Genomic DNA, 14,907 nt, shown 5'->3' on the forward strand with positions numbered 1-14,907 from the left:
ATAAACAGTATATCCATGTGGTTTCTTTAATAAACAGAATAATATAACTTCAACGACGTAATTAATAGATTTCGCATGTGCAAATTTGCATAATCTATACTAGAATGCATTTAATTATTTCGAAAGATATATACATTAACATTTATCGATACTGTCGCACAATTGTTCTGTTAAGGTTAAAGTATAAATAGACTTTATGCATAATTTGAAATATATACGAGTAAGTACATGTATAAGTATTTCGATCAGTGTCGATGGGTTTTCTCAAAACACTGGACAGAAAATATTTTGAAAAGCAATTATTAATTCTATCGAATAATTCAGCCAGTTTACATACACAGTCAAAACAGGAACGTACGTGATAAAAAGTTTGGCGCACAAACCAGCCGTGCGGTAAATCAAATCAGTTCTTCCTGGGATAGTCTAATTACTTCATCTGTGTCATGACTATGAGACTTTGTAAATTTTTCATTTTAGCTGTGTATTACAAAGGAAAACATGTTGATTGGTATTTTGAATACGAAAAAGATGAAAAATAAATATTATTATAAAGAAATGTATTTAAAGCGATTTTAAGAAATAACATGATCAGTATTTTACGCAAAGTTGTCTCATTGACGTATGTAAAAAAAAAATCTGCATTGAAATCATTTCGCACCGGTCGCCAGTTTTAAAGTTATAAAGACCTCTTTTGAAAAGAAAAACATCTTTCTCATGTACCAAAATTCGTTTCACGTCTGTAGTTTGCCCCTGATAAATGAGAGTGTAAAATACTAAGATTTAAACAGAAATATATCAGCAGAACACGTAAACTAGGCTATGTTGTGATTTGGGGGTAAGGGTAGCGTAATGTAATTTTACGCGAAAATGAATTCGGTGACCCAATAATTTTATTCCATAAATCGATAGAAAATAAAATTTTCATCATCATGTTAGATCTTTCTTAAATTCAATCTTTTGGGTTTTACTCGAGACAAGATTAAGGCAAACTTTTTATTCGAAACTCAACGTCATATTTGTCGCTCTGACGTCGCTTTAACGTAAATATCTACTTTTACGTTAAAATGATTTCCATAAATTATACACCATTTTAAAGACATTTTAAGTGAAAATATGATGAGTAACAAGCAAATCGATTTTTTTAGAATGAACAGAACGATTTACAAAAATCGTCTGATGGACGTGAAATCGCGGTTCATCAAAAATGGACGTCAATGATCGTTTTTGAAGGTTTCAAAATTTTAACAAAAAAATCTAAGTTAAAGAGGGGCAAAATTCTGTCAAAATTCAATCAGAGTTATGGGGATTGTTTCTCGTGGTGTAGACTTTGATGGTTAATAAGTATTTTAAGTTTCAAGTCAAAAGCTTTGACAGTAACAGAGATATTTGACTTTATCAAAAATTTTAACAAAAAATTCTAAGTTAAAAAGGGGCATAATTCTGTCAAAATTCAATCTGAGTTGTGGGGATTGTTTCTTCTGGTGTAGATTTTGATGTTAAATAAGTATTTTAAGTTTCAAGTCAATAGCTTTGACAGTAACAGAGATATTTGACTATCAAAAACTTTAACCAAAAATTCTAAGTTAAAAAGGGGTATAATTCTGTCAAAATTCAAATCAGAGTTATGGGGATTGTTTCTCTTGGTGTAGACTTTGATAGTAAATATCTATTTTAAGTTTCAAGTCAACAGACTATTTGACTTTATCAAAAACTTTAACCAACGGCGACGCCGACGCCGGGGTGAGTGCAATAGCTCTACATTTTCTTCGAAAAGTCGAGCTAAAAATAGGTGCGCAAGTTCATATCATGATAAAGATGCATGCAAGGTTTCATCCATTTATATGAAATACTTCTCGAGTTAGATGCGTCACAAGGTGAAAATGTGCATTTTTAACTATTTCAGGGGCCATAACTGGTGGACCCAGATGCAAAATAGGAGGTGCACAAGTTCATATCATGATAAAGACTCGTGCATGGTTTAATCAATTCTTATTAAATACTTCTTGAGCTAGGCGCGTCACAAGGTGAAAATGTGCATTTTTGACTATTTCAGGGGCCATAACTCTGAAAATAGGGGGCGGAACCAGATGAAAAATAAGAGGTGCACAAGTTCATATCATAATTAAGACTCATACAAAGTTTCATGAATCTACAAATGTACATCAAATACTTTTAGAACTAGGCGTGTCACAAGGTGAAAATGTGCATTTTTGACTGTTTCAGGGGCCATAACTCTGGAAATAGAGGGCGGAGCCAGACGAAAAATAGGAGGTGCGCAAGTTCATATCATGATAAAGACTCATGCAAGGTTTCATCAATTTATATCAAATACTTTTTGAGCTAGGCGCGTCACGAACTTCGGACGGACGCACAGACAAGAGCAAATCTATATGCCCCCAACACTCATGGGGGGTGGGGGCACAAAAATCCTCAACAAATTAGGCAATGTAGTATATATCTTAGTATACCTTGCATTATATTAAAATCTAGTCATGGTACATTACTATGCAAACGTCTATTGAAGGCATATTTCTGGAGCACCTGTTTAGAGTAAGTTATATTTGTTTGTTTTGGGTTTAACGCCGTTTTTCTACAGTATTTCAGTCATGTAACGGCATGCAGTTAACCTAACCAGTGTTCCTGGATTCTGTACCAGTACAGACCTGTTCTCCGCAAGTAACTGCCAACTTCCCCACATGAATCAGAGGTGGAAGACTAATGATTTCAGACACAATGTCGTTTATCAAATAGTCACGGAGAACATACGCCCTGCCCAAGGATCGAACTCACGACCCCGCGATCCGTAGACCAACGCTCTACCTACTGAACTAAGCGGGCGGGCTAGTAAGTTAAGTAACGAGTTATGTAACGATGTTAACATTTATTTAGCATCGTGTACAATGAATTTTTTTCATATTCGAGTATTTCAAGATAAATTCAACCTTAAACGGTTAGTTTTGAATCAGGCACATTTATTAAGATTTGACTAAACCATTTAATGTATTAATCTTTCGTAACTACTGTCATGAGAGAATAAGGATGACATTAAATCATAAGATGATGAGAGAAACTAGATGTGTGTCCACATGATACAAATGCCATCACTTCTTGTCAATGCACATGGTTTCAAAAGAACTAGTTTTTAAGATATGGGATAAACTTTTTAGCACTTTGTGTATTTTCACCAAGTCAAAGACCACGACTCTGGCTGAGTGAAATCCAGAAGATGAAAACTAGGTGCACAACTTCACATGCTGTGTAACAATCTTCTAATCTTTCATTACTCAAAGTCATGTACTTTTGAGATACATGGGACACAAAATTTTATCCCCTCAATGCAGTGTTTCCATAGTCAAGGGCAAAAGCTCTTGTCTTTCAAAGTGAAATCAAAACAAAAAAGACTCAGGTGCACAAAACCACATGCTGAATGATATTCCTACATGGTTTCATGACTCCAGCCCAGGCAGCAAAAACTTGTATGCAATTTATGCATATTTTGTACTTAAACATGGGCCATAACTCTGGTCTCACGGACAAAACTCCCACACAAAAATCTAACTGCACAACTTCACATGCTAAATAATAATGCTATAATCCTACGATCCTAGGTAAAATATGTTTTAGAAGATGTGCGACAATAACTTTTAAGTCCTTTTGTGCATATTTTTGACTAAGTAAAGGGTCAAAACCCTGGTCTTGCTGAATGTAATCTCTAACAAAAACCAAAGATACACAACTTCCCATACTAAATAATATTCCTGTACAGACTAACTGCTTTTATAATCCTGGGTCAATTCATTTTGAGATACATGCAACACAAACGTAGGCACTTTTTATGCATATAGTTGACATATAGGTCAAGGGCCTTAACTCTGATCTAGCTGTGTAAGATGTCAATTAAAACACCAGGTGCACAAGTCAACGTGCTGATTAACCATGATGGCCCTGAATCGCTCACCTCTTCCCACATGACCCAGTTTTGAGTATGACGTCGTTTTTTCTATTATCTGACATAGTGACCTAGCTTTTGAGCTCATGTGACCCAGTTTTGAACTTGACCTAGATATTATCAAGATGAAAATTCAGACCAACTTTCATACAGATCCCATGAAAAATATGGCCTCTAGAGAGGTCACAAGTTTTTTTTATCATTTGACCTACTGACCTAGTTTTTGAGGCACGTGACCCAGTTTCAAACTTGACCTAGACATCATCAAGTTGAACATTCTGATTAATTTTCATGAAGATCCATTGAAAAGTATGGCCTCTAGAGAGGTCACAAGGTTTTTCTATTTTTAGACCTACTGACCTAGTTTTGGACAGCACGTGACCCAGTTTCAAAACTGACCTAGATATCATCAAGTTGAATATTCTGACCAACTTTTATAATGATTCCATGAAAAATGTGACCTCTAGAGTGGTCACAAGCAAAAGTTTACGGATGGACGCACGCACGGACGACAGACACTGCGCGATCACAAAAGCTCACTTTGTCACTTTGTGACAGGTGAGCTAAAAATCGGACCAACGATTTAGGAGGAGATGTCGTCTGAAGATTTTTCTATATTTAGCTCCGACAGTTCCCGTGTGCAACCAAGCGGCACCGTTTGAACAACTTTGATAGAGGACCATCCAAGGAACATCCATGCCAAGTTTCATCAAAATCCATTCAGTGGTTATGGAGGAGATGTCTTTTAAAACAACTGTTGACGATGGATGGACGCACACATCCACGCACGACAGACGCAGCATGATCAAAATCACTCACCCTGAGCACTGCTCAGGTGAGCTAAAAATTGGGGACAGTAAAAGTAACTATCTTCACAAATTTCAATTTATCAGACTAATCTTCAGCAATGCAAGGCTCAGCAGTGCTTTGTTTTGTATATCTTTTGCCTGCTTAATAAAATTAAATTCGTATGGCAGTTGACTAATAACCTCTATCTTCTTGCTTTACATGCAAACATTTATTTATCAAATTTTTTAACTAGTTTAAATTTTCCACATGCAAAAATATTACTTTTTGCCTTTCGCGAAATGTCTGTGATGCAAACTATTAACCATATAGGTAGTTTTTGGAAATGTGAACACAGATTCAAGCCGAACCAAATTTACAGTCCAATTCTTCTGAGAGCTGATCTAGAACTTTCTTTAACAAAAATGACATAATTATATGTTCTTTTTTTACAGGATTATTTCTGACATCTTCATCTTAGCATAGAAATCAAAAGAACTTTGTCGTTATCTAAGTCATCCACACAAATGATAGCACCACTGTCGCCTTTCTCTGCCATTCCGTCAATTTCCGTGACAGGCATCTTGTTCCTCCACTTTTGTGTGGTGAAGGACAGCTGGCGCTTATGTATTTCGCTATATTTATCTTCCCTCTTCTTGGTACACGGAGTTTATCATGACATGCATGACTCCATATGTATACTGGTTTGTCCTGAAAAACAAAGATATACATACACTTTATAGACAAGATGAACGTTTTGATACCATTAAGATATTCTTGTTTGTTTGTTTGTTTTGGGTTTAACGCCGTTTTTCAACAGTATTTCAGTCATGTAACGGCGGGCAGTTAACCTAACCAGTATTCCTGGATTCTGTACCAGTACAAACCTGTTCTCCGCAAGTAACTGCCAACTTCCCCACATGAATCAGAGGTGGAGGACTAATGATTTCAGACACAATGTCGTTTATCAAATAGTCACGGAGAACATACGCCCCGCCCGAGGATCGAACTCGCGACCCCGAGATCCGTAGACCAACGCTCTTACCTACTGAGCTAAGCGGGCGGATATTCTGCACATTTATTAAATGGAAGGAACAACATGACGACCTTAGACTAAAGCCTCGATCTGACATCTGGAAACGAAAATCATCCTCGAATTAAAGGCATTCCGCATGTAAATTAGTAACAAGTATGCCCATGGACAGAATGTCAAGTCCGCCAGCTGTCAAGTGTGACCTTGACCTTAGACCTAGGGACCTGGTTCTTGTGCATGACACTCTGTCTCATAATGGTGAACATTCATGCTAAATTATATCAAAATCCCACTCAGCCTGAAGAAGAAATGCTGTGGACAAACTTCAATTTGACCTCTGACCTCCTACTATGACCTTGACCTTTGAGATAGGAACATGGGGTTTGTGCGTGACACTCCTTCTTATTGAGGTAAACATTCATGCCAAATATAAACAAGATTGGTTCATGCAAGTCAAAAGTATGGTCCGGGCTAAAATTGGACGGACGTACGCCATTGTTCCTGGATTCTGTACCAGTAATCAAATCGTCATGGAGAACATACGCCTCGCCTATGTTCAACAACAATCAAATGTAATCTGCTAAAAATATCAAATTTAAATGTGTAGCTGCTACAAATATGATCAAACTTAATTGTGTAGTTGCTAAAAAGGCATGTAATCCAACAAATATCAAACATAAACGTAACCCACAACAAATATCAAATGCAAGCGTGTAGTCACTATGGAAGTGTGCAGTCCAACAAATATCAACCGACTACAAATATGGAAGTGTCTATCAGTCCAGTAATCAGACGCTTAGCCTGCGTTCTAGCCATCTGGTTACTGGACGGCAAGCAAATCCTCAGGGGATTTTCTAGCCGTCCGGTAATAGATTTCTTAATGAATAAGTAATGATTTAATATAATTATATATCAAAGGTAAATGAAATACAAATGCCTTTGTACATTCAGTAAGTTAAAACTAACGAAAAACTTCTGTACTGAAACCACATTGAGGCTAATAGGAGTGCTCTAAATATGTACATATTGATAAATTATCTATAAAACAAATGTTTAGCACTTTTCGCTGAAAAAGTTTGTATGAATTTATTATTAATAAAAAGTGAACTTAATCAAATTGAATATGCGAGCTTTACTGCGGACACATTTTGAGGACACATTTGTGAAGAAGGGCTTTCTTAAGCAACCCGAATCTTTCCCACCACATATTTCCACCATAGTATTTACACTGATATATTTACATTGCCCTATTCTTTTGAATTGAAAATTATGACATTCATTTTGAATGAACTGCAAGTGGAAAGGCGCCAAAGTTACAACAATACTGCTTAGTGATTATATCAGCCCACTGTTTTGATAACGTCCCCATATAGTCAGGGAGAACGTTTCTTAAATAATGTCTCAGTTGTTCTGTCTGGTGAACAGAATGGCCGTGAAGCTGATTTTAATTTTAAAAGCAACGAAATGTGTGCAATTTATAATGTAACTTTGTTTACAAATGGAAAAGAAATAAAATGTAAATATAAGATATGATTTTTTTTTTGGAAATCATGCTAAACGAATGACAGAATAGAATTCGCAAATTAAACATGAATCGCTAGCGTGATTCATGGATTTGCTGAGCCTATTCTGTCACTTACTTTGCATGAACTCCGAAAAAAAATCATTTCTTAATTATTTCTTTTGATTACTAGTAGTATTCTTTTCGTAAAGTAACGCTTTGTTTCAACTGAGTGCAAACTGATTCAACGAATAAATAAAATAATGCCACACCTGTAGTTGTTGTTTTCCAAAATGACGTCATTGTGAAGATTTGGTTGCAAAAAATCCCCTCAGAGTCTTTAAACTCGGTGAAAATGTCTTGTAGATAAATCTGGCCAGCAGCAATATTATAGCCTCTGCCGCCAGTGGTGTTAGTCACAACAGAACCTAGCTTTTAATAATATATAATGTTTCAATCTACATATATAATACACTCGTCTTCCTAAGATTCAGCTGCAAATGTTTGATGAATAAAGGACACACCGTTACATATCCTTGATCGAAACATTCAAAAGTTCCAAAGTCTTACTAGCTCTACATCAGGTCCCGTCATGTTTGAATAGTGTCTCTGTCAGAGAAACATAATTAAATTTAATGTTTGTGATTCCAACCGTTTTCAAATAATCTGTTATGTTTCTCTCTAGATTTTGCTGAATTACGTCATCTTGTGGTCTTATTTCTTTGATGTCTACATGAAGTGTATTAAAATGGTATCCAAAGCCCCTTATAGAATCTTCAAACTGGAGAATTCCCTCTGCAACCTGAATTAAACATTTAAAATAATATGTACAATATCAATATAGTGTGTAAACCAATATTTCATAGACATAAATGTTTAGTCCCTGACCTACTACATTTTCAGCATTTTTCTAAAATTACATTTTCTCATCAATATCATAATGCTATTGGGTGTGTTATAACCAAGCAAAACCAACTGCACTACATGTGGTCTACAAAAATGTCTTTTACCTCATTTCAAGAAAAATGCATAAAAAAATACATACAAAAATCAGTCAAGAAATTTATGCTTTAATAATTTTCACTTATGTCTTGAAGTTAAAGGAAAATGAATCATGTTGAGTTAGAATTGACAGTTTGTCATTATCTACTATACTCGTATCTGTCACCTGACATTGTTCTTACCCAAGATAACCTAGTAATTCTAATTTGGCCTAGTTAACATAGAGAAAGACATTCTATGTTATATGTAAATCAGGTAGATCATTAACAAAATTTTTGAATGACTTGACCCAGTGACATAGTTTTTACCTTAAGTACCACACTTTTGAACCTGACTCGGATTTCATATAGGCAAACATTATGACAAAGATTTATGATGATTAGGGATGGCAACGAATATTCGAATGTTCGAATATTCGGTCATGACACGAATATTCGAATACCGTTTCACTATTCGAATATTCGGAAAAAATATAAGATCATAAGAAATAAATAAAAACTAAACGAATGAACCAGTATGTTCGTCTATCTAATTAAAAAATTCGCTTTCATATACGCGCGAAAATGGCTTCTGTCGCTGTCAGACGTGTCACTTTGTACATTAGCGTGCCGAGATTGCACATCGCTATGGTGATGACATCGTACCCTGTAGCAAGTACCGCTAATTGCTTACCTTTAGAAATTTTATTGGTCCCCAATTGATGTAAATCCGTTAGAAATCGCTTTGTTTTCGATAGGCGCGAACCGCATGTAAAAAAAAATCATCAGAAAGCACTTGAAATAATGACTCGGATTTAAATCAAAGTCGATTTAAGATGTAGTTGAGTAAAGAAAAATGCCGAAAAGTGTTAACAAGAGGACCATGATGGTCCTGAATCGCTCACCTCTTCCCACATGACCCAGTTTTGAGTACGACGTCGTTTTTTCTATTATTTGACATAGTGACCTAGTTTTTGAGCTCATGTGACCCAGTTTTGAACTTGACCTAGATATTATCAAGATAAAAATTCTGACCAATTTTCATGAAGATCCATTGAAAAATATGGTCTCTAGAGAGGTCACAAGGTTTTTCTATTATTTGACCTATTGACCTAGTTTTCGAAGGTACGTGACCCTGTTTTAAACTTTACCTAGATATCATCAAGGTGAACATTCTCACTAATTTTCATGAATATCTCATGAAAAATATGGCCTCTAGAGGTCACAAGGTTTTTCTATTTTTATACCTACTGGCCTAGTTTCTGACCGCACGTGACTCAGTTTCGAAATCGACCTAGATATCATCAAGGTGAACATTCAAATCAATTTTCATGAAGATCCATTGAAAAATATGGCCTCTAGAGAGGTCAAAAGATTTTAATAATTTTAGATCTACTGACCTAGTTTTTGACCGCAGTTGACCCAGTGTCAAACTTGACCTAGATATCATCAAGATGAACATTCAGACCAACTTTCATACAGATCCCATGAAAAGTATGGCCTCTAAAGAGGTCACAAGGTTTTTTTATTATTTGCTTAACTGACCTAGTTTTTTAAGGCACGTGACCCAGTTTCAAACCTGACCTAGATATCATCAAGGTGAACATTCTGACTAATTTTTGTGGAGATCCATTCACAAGTATGGCCTCAAGAGAGGTCACAAGGTTTTTCTATTTTTAGACCTACTGACCTAGTTTTTGACCGCACATGACCCTGTTTCAAACTTGACCTAGATATCATCAAGATGAACATTCAGACCAACTTTCATACATATCCCATGAAAAATATGGCCTTTAGACAGGTCAAAAGGTTTTTCTATTATTTGACCTACTGACCTAGTTTTTGAAGGCACGTGACCCACTTTCGAACTTGACCTAGATATCATCAAGATGAACATTCAGACCAACGTTCATACAGATCCCATGAAAAATATGGCCTCTAGAGAGGTCACAAGGTTTTTCTATTATTTGACCTACTGACCTAGATTTTGAAGGCATGTGACCCAGTTTCAAACTTGACCTAGATATCATCAAGCTGAACGTTCTGACCAATTTTCATGAAGATCTTGTGAAATATGTGGCCTCTAGAGAGGTCACAAGGTTTTTCTATTATTTGACCTACTGACCTAGATTTTGATGGCACGTGACCCAGTTTCAAACTTGACCTAGATATCATCAAGGTGAACGTTCTGACCAACTTTCATGAAGATCTTGTGAAATATATGGCCTCTAGAGAGGTCACAAGGTTTTTCTATTTTTAGACCTACTGACCTAGTTTTTGATGGCACGTGACCCAGTTTCGAACTTGACCTAGATATCATCAAGGTGAACATTCTGATCAATTTTCATGAAGATCTTGTGAAATATATGGCCTCTAGAGAGGTCACAAGGTTTTTCTATTTTTAGACTTACTGACCTAGTTTTTGAAGGCATGTGACCCAGTTTCGAACTTGACCTAGATATCATCAAGATGAACATTCTGACCAACTTTCATAAAGATCTCATGAAAAATGTGATCTCTAGAGTGGTCACAAGCAAAAGTTTACGGACGGACGGACGGACGCACGGACGGACGCACGGACGGACGACGGACGACGGACACCGCGCGATCACAAAAGCTCACCTTGTCACTTTGTGACAGGTGAGCTAAAAACAAGTCAAATGTGATGAATATTATTTTCATGTAAAACGGATCATCCTCCTGATAATAAATGCGTTTCATATGGAAAAAATTGTAGAATCTACTCAATATTCAGACAAAGGGTAAAGTTAAGCAAAATATATCTTTTATTAGACTCCCCCTACTCCACATTCTTAATTTTACACCTCGTTTAATTGAAAATATTGTTCATGCTATTACGTGAATCTACTGTCAAAATGCAAGCAATGCCGCCTGTCTTTTTAAAGTATTGCACGCGATCATCCGATAGAAAGCCGGCTACATGTAATATATATGTTGAAAGAACCTTACTTACGGGAGGGCTACATCCATGTAAAACTAAGTAAAACCTTTATTAATTATACGTAAATGAAGGCAAATTTATGACAAATATTTAACATTGTATATTCAAAAAGATGAACAAGCGATGAGAACGATAAGTCAATCTTAATTCGCCAATGTCTGAATTACTTCCGGTGTAAACGAAAGTAGAATTAATGCAGATCGCTGCGAAGGGTACGATAAATTCATAAGATTTTGAGTTGAATTGTTGATCATTGGATGACCGAATATTCGAATATTCGTTCGGAAGGTTGACCGAATATTCGAATACCAAAATTGCTATTCGTTGCCATCCTAATGATGATCAATTTGAAAAAGTGTCCTTTTAAGTGTTACTGTCTGAAGTTCTTTAATACAAATCTATCCTAATTTCTAAACGTACAAACACTCATACAAAGTAGAAAATATGGCCTTTTGAGTGAAAACAATGTCTTTCTTAATAATGATTTGACCTGTTGCCTAGGTTTTGACCTAGATGGTCCAGTTTCAAATTTGGCCTAGATTTCATACTATCTGACAAACATTCTGACACAGTTTTATGAAAATCAAGTAAACAAGAGCTGTCTGTAAGACAGCCAAGCTCGACTATTCGAAATATTGTCACAGAAGCAGGAAATTATTACCCAAAATGTTAAATATCGAAAGAGTTTTAAGTTCGAAACGCGACATAATTTGACCAAAATGCACATCAGAGTTATGGGACTTGATGCTATCAACTAGTTTTATAACCCCGAGGAAACATGTTAAGTTTCAATTCCATATCTGCATTACTTTTGGAGATAGTTACTTGCATGTAAAACTTTAACCAGATTTTTCTAAGTCCAAAAGGGGGCATAATTTGCTCAAAATACATGTTAAGAGTTATGGAACTTGACCCAGTGAGGTTGGTAACTGACCTAGAAAAAGAACAAGCAAATTCGATGAATTGGTATCCCCCGCCGAAAGGGTTTGTGGTGAGGAATGGCAAAAAGATATATCCGGCAAAAAGTTAAGGATGTTAATAAGAAGCAAATAATTTCATTAGTCAAAATCAATTTAACAGAAAACAAATGTTTAATTAAAGAGTACATAATAAATGTATGATACTTTGATCCTGAATAAAGAATTTATTTTGAATGGGATATGCTTACTGTAATAAGGTTAGCTTTTAAAATTAAATGCAGTTAATTGAAATGTGAGCTTGAAGTTTAACTGGAATGAAATATTGTCTTTGAGTGGTTTGGCACCAGGTGTTGCTGTTTTACATGTACATTTGAACTTAAAAGATCAGATGTCCTTAAGAGAACACAGGTAAGATATCTTGAACATGGCTGAGGGCAAGGTTTGTGCAGTCACAACTTAACATGTTGAAGGTTTGAACATTTAAAAAAAAAAATAAGAATGGAACGGGAGAGGAAACAAAATTTCACATGTTGATTATAAATATTGATTGAAAACTTGACTAGTTTTATAACCTCGAAGACACATGTGAAGTTTCAATTCAATATCTGCATTAGTTTTGGAGATAGTAACTTGCATGTAAAACTTTAACCAGAATTTTCTAAGTCCAAAAGGGGGCATAATTTACTCAAAATACATGTTATATTTATGGAACTTGACCCAGTGAGGTTGGTAGTTGACCTAGAAAAAGAAGAAATAAGTTTCAAAGCTATATGCCTTTAAATGATAGCTGTATGTACTTGCATGCAAAAACTTAACCAAGGTGCGATGCCGACGCCGACGCCAGGGTGAGTAGAATAGCTAGACTATTCTTTGAATAGTCGAGCTAAAAAATGTGGCCTCTATAGTGTTAACAAGGTTTTTTCTATAATTCAACATGTAGACCTAGGTTAAGACCTCGGGTAATCAAGTTTTGAGCTTGACCTAGATTTTATGAAGACAAAACATTCTGAAAATGATTTAGTAGTGCATTGACATATTGTCTCATAATGGGGAAAGTTTGTGTGTGGCACTAAGACAATCCATCCATGTATATAAAAGTTATGAAGCAAAAACAATTTTATTTTTACTGGACCTTCAATGGTGAGCTTGACCTTTGACCTACAAGCATATGTCATGTACTTGCATAATGTACATACATGTACTGCCCTCTATACACATAACAAGTTTTATGAACCTAGCTCGAATACTTTTTAAGATATCGCAGAATGTAGATTAGTGGATGGACAGACGGACGGAGAGCATTACTATAAATTCTAATCCCATCCGGTGCTCCACCGGTAGGGGACTAATAAAAGAACTTTTTGAAAATACACCTTGAAAATATGCAAACTAAATACTAATAAATTTCTTATAGGGTGGACTAATCTGCACTTTCGCAAGGACTTGTACCACGGTATCTCCTACTGTTTCATATTAAAATGTACACAAATTCTTAGACTAGCTAATTTAAAATACAAGACTGTAAAATCTCACATCTATGACCCTTCAGCCTTGGGACTGTTGGTTGGAATGTTACATTAATGATTTTTAAAAGCATAACAAAGTATAGAGCAATAGGACATTCAAGGCACAAATGTATCGAGTATGTAAGAAGAAATGTATCGACTTTCAGAAAATTCTTCTTCAGAAAGTGTATGCTTGAATAAGTTGATTACCTCATCATCAATGTCTGCAGTCTCCCCATATCCTTGTATGACTGGGTGTAATTCCTCCTCTATGTTACTCATATTAAACAGTGCAATGATTTCTCCGATGAATTCGTCGATTTCAGTTTGATTCTCCTTGATTTTTCTTTCTTGTTCATCATCTTTATAAAGATTAATAAGACATAATAGGATATACACTGCGGTACATTTTTGTACTTGTGTGTGCCTTCTACATGAACATATCATATAATGTGCTGTTTTAAAGTATTTTCAAAATCTTATTTATCACCGTCAGTCCACCGCACACATGTGGTTTGACAGACCATACAGTAAATTGTAAGCAAGTTATGAGAACAAAAAACTTTATAATTGTCCGTAAAATCATTTATAGATTTAATTTTGCATTTGGATTATGTTATGTGGGATATGTGAGGAAATCAACACATTAAAACAAGAGCTCGTAGAACACGAAATGCCCACCCCACTCCCGATGCATTCAGTAATTGCACAAGGAACAGAAATTATTTGGTCATTGTACACAAAAGTTCTACTGTTCTGGGTCAATGTGACCTTGATCTTTGACATATTGACCTCAAAATCAAAACAGGTGTCATCTGCTGGTCACGACCAACCTCCCGTCAACTTTAATGATCCTAGACACAAGCGTTCTTGAGTAATCATCCAGATACCGTTTAATTGTTCTGGGTCACTGTGACCTTGACCTTTGAACTACTGATCTTAAAATCAATAGGGGTTGTTAAGGGTTTCGGATAAACAGAACTAGACGAGTAGATGCGCTCTTCTATATATTTATTTTCTATGCTCATAGCATGAAATTCCAATACATGTGAGCGAGCGTAGAAAATAAATATATAGAAGAGCGCATCTACTCGTCTAGTTCTGTTTATCCGAAACCCTTAACAATTCTTGACTGGCTGTCATCATGATGGATGGACTAGAAGTTACAGATTCGTCACTGTGAAGTTACAGATTCGTCTCTGTGAAGTTACAGATTCGTCACTGTCAAATTACAGATTCGTCACTGTGAAGTTACATATTCGTGACTGTGA

At 35.8% G+C, this 14,907-nt stretch overlaps 1 long non-coding RNA gene across 1 annotated transcript; it reads right to left on the reverse strand.

Moving 5' to 3' along the window:
- Positions 1-4,945: 4,945 nt before the first annotated feature.
- Positions 4,946-14,564, reverse strand: LOC128549501 (uncharacterized). Its single transcript, XR_008367764.1, has 3 exons — positions 13,847-14,564; positions 7,542-8,071; positions 4,946-5,446 (listed from the first exon to the last, which is right to left on the reverse strand). It is a non-coding gene; the product is annotated as an uncharacterized LOC128549501 (long non-coding RNA).
- Between the last annotated feature and the right edge of the window lie 343 nt (positions 14,565-14,907).

This window comes from Mercenaria mercenaria, chromosome 16 (genome assembly GCF_021730395.1).
Source record: "Mercenaria mercenaria strain notata chromosome 16, MADL_Memer_1, whole genome shotgun sequence".
NCBI lineage: Eukaryota > Metazoa > Mollusca > Bivalvia > Venerida > Veneridae > Mercenaria > Mercenaria mercenaria.